We start from the raw sequence: 6426 nt of genomic DNA on the forward strand, positions 1-6426 counted from the left end.
AATCATCAGTGGCCAAAGATGGTACATGTACAAGATGTTCTAGTTTTAATAACATTGCACCTAAATTCTGAACAACCGTATCAGGCAAGTCTTAAGCCATTTCACTGCAGTCATCATGTACTAATTTATCACTGGCTTCACCACTGTTGTAACGGAGAGTCGTAAGGCGGATGATCCATTTGCAGCTTTTAATAAAGACAAACTCGTAGTCATACAGGCAAGGACAGGGCAAGTAAACATTATCAGAGAGCAGGCAGAAATCGGAAACGGTAAGACAGGCAGAAGGTCAGGGCAGACAGCAAACAATCACAAAACGAAAACACAGAAGCAGAAACCGAAACCAGAACAGAGAAAACACAGGAATTGGTGTTGGTGTTCGGTGGGCGTGGGTGGTGCGCTGACCGTGACAGAGACCCCCCACCCCCCACCCCCGAGCGGCTCCCGACGTGAGGGTGCGTGCGACGCCGGGGTCGTCCTTGAGAACGGGGAGCCGCCTTGTCAGGATATTGCTGGTGGAATTCGGTTGTGAGCGAGGGGTCCAGGATGTCCCCCGCCTTCACCCATGAGCGTTCCTCCGGACCGTAGCCCTCCCAGTCAACTAGGTACTCCAGGTGATCTCCTCGGCGTCTGGAGTCCAGCAGGTTGGTAAGCCTCCTCGCCGTCAATTAAGAGTGGAGGCGGATCCGGCAGGTCAGTGGGGCGTTCTGGGTTCTCTCTAGGCCCAACAGAAGGTTTAAGCAGCGAGACATGAAAGGTCGGCAAGATGCAGTAGGTTGGGGGCAGTATGAGGTGGTAAGAGACCGGGTTGATTTTCCTGATGATCCGAAACGGCCCCACGTACCTGGGGCTCAGTTTGTGACAGGGTAGGTGGAGGCGGATGTCGTGGGTCGTGAGCCAGACCCACTGACCGGGTTGATATTCCGGGTGTGCCCTGCGGTGTCTGTCGGCCTGGCCTTTCTGTCTCCTTACGGCCCGCTGTAGTTGGCGATGCACCACGCTCCATGTTTCCTCGCTCCAGCGGAGCCAGTCGTCGACGGCCAGTAGGTCGGTGGGAGTGCCGGACCATGGGAAGAGGGGAGGTTGGAAGCCCAGGACACACTGAAAGGGAGTCAGGCCGGTGGCGGGCTTGATGAGGGAGTTTTGTGCATACTCCGCCCACATCAGATATTTGCTCTACGCCGTCTGATTGTTTTGGCAGTATGAGCGGAGGAAGTGGATGATCTCCTGGTTTAACCGCTCTGTCTGTCCGTTCGCCTGTGGATGATACCCCGAGGTGAGGCTGACTTTGACGTTCAGTCGTTTGAAGAAAGCGGACCAGACTCGAGAAGTGAACTGGGGACCTCGGTCCGAAACAATGTCTTCAGGCAGTCCGTAGTCATGGAAGACAGAATCGCACAGCGTCTCTGCTGTCTCAAATGCTGTAGGAAGCTTGGATAGCGGAACCAGGTGGCAGGCTTTCGAGAATCGGTCGGTGATGGTGAGAATGACCGTGTAATTATTGGATCGGGGCAGGTCGGTGATGAAGTCCAGAGCGATGTGAGGCCAGGGTCATTGTGGAATTGATAGAGACTGCAGCAGCCTTGCAGGAAGTGTTGCAGATCCCGCAGCTCTGCACAAAATCCCGTACGTCCGTGGACAATGACGGCCAACAGAACTGGTTTTGGGCCAAGTGGATTGTCCCTGCGATGCCGGGGTGGCCGGAGCTAGGGCTGGCATGTAGGAGCTCTAGGAGAGTGGTGCGCAGGTTCACAGGCACATAGATCCTTTCTGGAGGACACTCGGTAGGCAGCGGCATCTGCGTGTTGGTCTGGGAGATCTCTGTCATGATGTCCCACTGGATTGGAGCGAGGATCCGGGTCTCGGGGATGATGGGTTCAGGCAGTACGTCCTGGTCTACCTCTCGGTGCACACGTGACAATGCATCAGCTTTAGCATTCTTGCTTCCCGGAGGGTAGGTCACAGAGAATTGAAAGCGCGTGAAGAACATAGCCCATCTTGCCTGACGGGGGTTCATGCGCTTGGCAGCATGGAGATATTCCAGGTTTCTGTGGTCGGTCAAGACAGTGAACGGATGTTGCGCGCCCTCCAGCCAGTGCCTCCACTCCTCAAATGCTGCTTTCATGGCTAACAGCTCACGGTCTCCCATGTCGTAATTGCACGAGAGATAACTTGTGGGAGAAGTACGCGCATTCAAACATTTGTTGGCCGGCCCCTGGCGCTGAGACAGGACGGCTCAAACTCCTGTGTTGGAGGCATCCACCTCCACTAATGGTCGGTTCGGATCGGGGTGCTGAAGGATGGGTGCTGAGGTGAAGCTCTTCTTCAGGTGTTGGAACGCCATAAGCGTCTCTGGAGACCAGGTGAAATGGGCTGGGGCTTTCTTGGTCATGGATGTGAGCAGTGCTGCGGTAGTGCTGAATCCGCGAATGAAGCGACGGTAAAAGTTTGTGAACCCCAAGAAGCATTGCAGTTCCTTGATGGTCTGTGGTCAAGGCCATTGTAGTACCGCCTGTACCTTCGCGTCGTCGGCCGAATTGACGTAGCCCAGGAATGCCGTGGAGTTTCTGGAGCTCGATGCCGCAGTCAGAGGCACGATGTGGTGGCAGTTCGGTTGCTTTGGTCTTGCTGAATGCTTCTGCCAGGTCCTGGTACTCATTTGGGAGGCCAGGTTGGTCGGTCGTCGTGGTGTTAAGCTGGAGTGGACTTTCAGTGGGGCGGCGGTGCTGGGTGCATGCGCTACCCCAGCTCAAAATTCGTAGTTCAGGCCAGGAGATGACTGGGTTGTGGAGCTTGAGCCATGGTAGTCCAAGAATGAGGGCGTGTCGGGGAGATTGGATGATGTGGAAGTGGATCTGCTCGTGATGATGGGCCCCTACTTGTGGTCCCTTGTCATACGCGTGATGCACCCTTCTCCAAGCGGCTGACCGTCAATACCCTCCACGGCCACAGGGGGCGTACAATGGGTTACCGGTACATCATGGGTCTGCACAAATTAATCAGACAAAAAGTTCCCAGCTGCACCTGAGTTGATGAGCGCAGCCAGGCTACGTTTTTCCTCGCACCTCAAGGTGTACATTAATCTGAGCACAGTTCTGTGATTGAGGAAGGGAGAGGTTTCGACTCACCGGAGTGTTGCGCTTGTTGGGTGGTCTGACAGGACAAGCCAATAGCCTGTGGCCGGATTTCCCGCAGTACAAGCAGAGGCGCCAGCGGAATCGCCTTTCTCGTTTCTTGAGCTTGAGCTGTAGTTGAGCTGCATTGGCTGGTGTCTCTCTGAGTGAACAGAGCGTGCGGGGTTTCGTCGGGTGCGCATAAGGTTGTCGATTCGAATGGAGAGGTCCATAAACTCGGCCAGGTTTTTCCCTTCGTTGCGGCAGACGAGCTCCACTTGCAGTTCCGGGTTCAAGCCCTTCCGGTATAGCAGCTTCAGCGGCTGTTCCTCCCAGCCTGCTGCCGCGGCAAGCTTGCGGAATGCCAGCGCATACTCAGCGGCGGTGCGATCGCCCTGCGAGATTTTCAGTAGAAGCTCCGGTAGCGGAGTGATTGAAGACAGCGCGGATTTGTGCGAGGAAGTGCTCAAAGGTCAGGAAGGCGGCTTCGTCTTCTTTCCATATCGCGGTGGCCCAATCCAACGCCTTGTCGGTGAGGAGCGTGCACACGAGGGCGACGCGGCTGGACTCGGTCGGATATATAGCGGGCTGTTGTGCCACGAAGAGCGAGCATTGCATAAGAAATCCCTTACACCTCCCGGTGAACTTCTCCGGGAAGGCGAGGCGAGGACTGGCGGCATACGCGACGACTGTGGGCAGCATCGCCGGGGGTTGAGGGCTCGGTGCGCCGGTGGTTCTTTGCAGGCTCTGCAACGCCGCGGCGAGCTCATCGGTGAGTGCGGTGAGTTGCATTAGCTGCTGGTGTCGTTCGGCAGGCTGTCAACATTTTCAGGCTCCTGTAATTGTTCAGAGATGGTAACTATACCAGGCTTAAGATAACTTAGTGAATGTTGGTTGTGTTTTCTGTTTTTATGTGATTAAAATGTTCCATATACATTTGACTGGAAAACAGAAAACATGCAATGGACAGTTTCATTCTTCTTTAAATGACTGTTTATGTGAGCAAAGTAATTTCTTTCTGAGGAAAGACCACTGCATGCACACAAATAAGAAGTAAAGATCTTTTGAATTAAAAAAAAAATCATAGATATATGCACAAGGTGAAATTTTAGATGCACAAGGTAATTTATTTTTTGTTGTTTTTCTTCTTAAAAAATCTTTATTTACTTTTTTCTGCCACTCTTTTGTACATATAATATTTTTTTTTTACATTTTTATTATTTAAATTTTAAAATCCTGGCATTAATATAGCACTTGATGTTGAACATGGGGTTAAAAGTTAAACTCCTACTGTACATAACTAAAATCCTCTTATCTGTCACTTCCTGTGGAGTGTAAATGATGATGAGATGATCCAGATTTAGAGCATATTTTAGATTGGGTTACTGTTTGCTCCAGCATTCAACATCCGTCTCACAACCCTGATCACCAGCTGGTTTATTTTATTTTTACATACAATAAAAAATCTCTCTCTCTCTCTCTCTCTCTCTCTCTCTCTCTCTCTCTCTCTCTCTCTCTCTCTCTGTCTGTCTGTATTAGAGCATGGGCTCTGTCCTTTATAGACGTAATCTACATGGAACTCTCACCAGCCTGATTTATTGGTGTTAATGAGGTTCACTTTAAAACAATTTGATTGATTAAAGTGATGTAATTGATTAAAACCTATAAACATTGTTTTTTTCTGTGAGATTTTAACAAGCCACTGTAATGCAGACATGAGAACATCTGAAAACATTTTTTACAAGTGAAACTCTGTCACAACATGATGTCCAGTGTAACAACCTAGTTGTTGTTGATTATAATGAGAAATATTCCAACAATATTTATGGAACATCACACAAAACAAGGCTATTTTATTGTGATGTCTGATTTATTATGACAAAATCTCAATGGATTCAGATCATCAGTAATGTTACAAAAACAAATGATTCAGTTGTTGATGGTGTCAGTATTGGTGGGCTGTAATAGCTAGTTCTGTGGTGTCCTGTCCTCTGATTTGTGTGTGTGACATAAACACACTGACATTTCTGTTACATCTTCAACTTTAACTGGATTATGGCTGTGTGTTTGTGATCAGTGTTTTCTTATATTTCATCATTTCTCTTCCAGGCTGTTTCAGTGTAATCTGACAAAGGAAAGCTGTAGAGTTCTGTCCTCAGTTCTCAGCTCAAACTCCTCCAGTCTGAGAGAACTGAACCTGAGTGTCAATGAACTGCAGGATTCAGGAGTGAAGCTGCTCTCTGATGGACTGAAGAATCCACACTGTACACTGGATATACTGTGGTATACACACACACACACACACACACACACACATACACACGCACACACAGACAGAGCTTTGATAAAGACTACAACATCCAGTTCTCCTATGTGGTAAAAATTTTTGAGATCGGATATATTTTCATTGTTGTGTGTGTGAGATGGAGAGTAAATGTACTGTATATAAAAAAATTTGTGTAGTTCATGTTTTCAATACTAAAACTGAGTGTGTTAAGTGTGAGAAGGTTTTCTTTCTTGTAGGATGATTGACTGCAGTATTACAGATAAAGGTTGTGCTGCTCTGGCTTCAGCTTTGAGGTCAAACTCCTCAACACACCTGAGACAACTGAATCTAAACCGTAATAATCCAGGAGAATCAGGAGTGAAGCTGCTCTCTGATCTACTGAAGGATCCACACTGTAAACTGGAGACACTACTGTGAGTTACTGACTTACTATATGATATTGTGTAATATTCACTGTGTGCTGTAAAATGTCACATCTAATGTGTGTATTTATGCTTCTGTTGTTCATAAGCAATTTGTTTGTAATTCTGTCCTGTTGTGTTTTTCAGCATTAAGAATAAGAAACTCACCAGGTCTGGTGTATGACAGGAGTCTCTCCTCAGACCTTTTTTCCAGGATAAATCAGTTATGGTGGTGAAGCGTTAGAACACGTCCCACATTTCCATCAATTTGGGAGCCGAATCATTCATATTCAGATGTAGAAGATCCATAACAATAACTGTGACTGATCACATCCTTTTATCCTCTCAGCTACAACTTCACACTTTAATATATTTTAACAATCCAGAGTAAAAAATAAAAAAACCTATGATACTCAAACTTGTTTCTTCATATCTGATTTTGTCTATAAAGTTTTCTACATTTCTTGTACATACAATAAAGTCAGTCCTTGTCCTGCATGTTTTTCACTATATCTCTTCTTTTCTTCCTCCGTTTCTCTCTCTCCACACGTCTATCACATTGTTTTCACTCATTATATCCTTTAGTTCTTTACTCCGTATCCGATTTAAAAACCATCACATCTTCCAT

General features: G+C 47.8%; 1 long non-coding RNA gene across 1 annotated transcript; it reads left to right on the forward strand.

Annotated features, from left to right (window-relative positions):
* Positions 1 to 5330: 5330 nt before the first annotated feature.
* Positions 5331 to 5999, forward strand: LOC125140891. The gene is made up of 3 exons (XR_007140205.1): positions 5331 to 5393; positions 5634 to 5810; positions 5946 to 5999. It is a non-coding gene; the product is annotated as an uncharacterized LOC125140891 (long non-coding RNA).
* The last annotated feature ends 427 nt before the right edge of the window (positions 6000 to 6426 follow it).

Source organism: Tachysurus fulvidraco, chromosome 3, assembly GCF_022655615.1.
Source record: "Tachysurus fulvidraco isolate hzauxx_2018 chromosome 3, HZAU_PFXX_2.0, whole genome shotgun sequence".
Taxonomy (NCBI): Eukaryota; Metazoa; Chordata; class Actinopteri; order Siluriformes; family Bagridae; genus Tachysurus; species Tachysurus fulvidraco.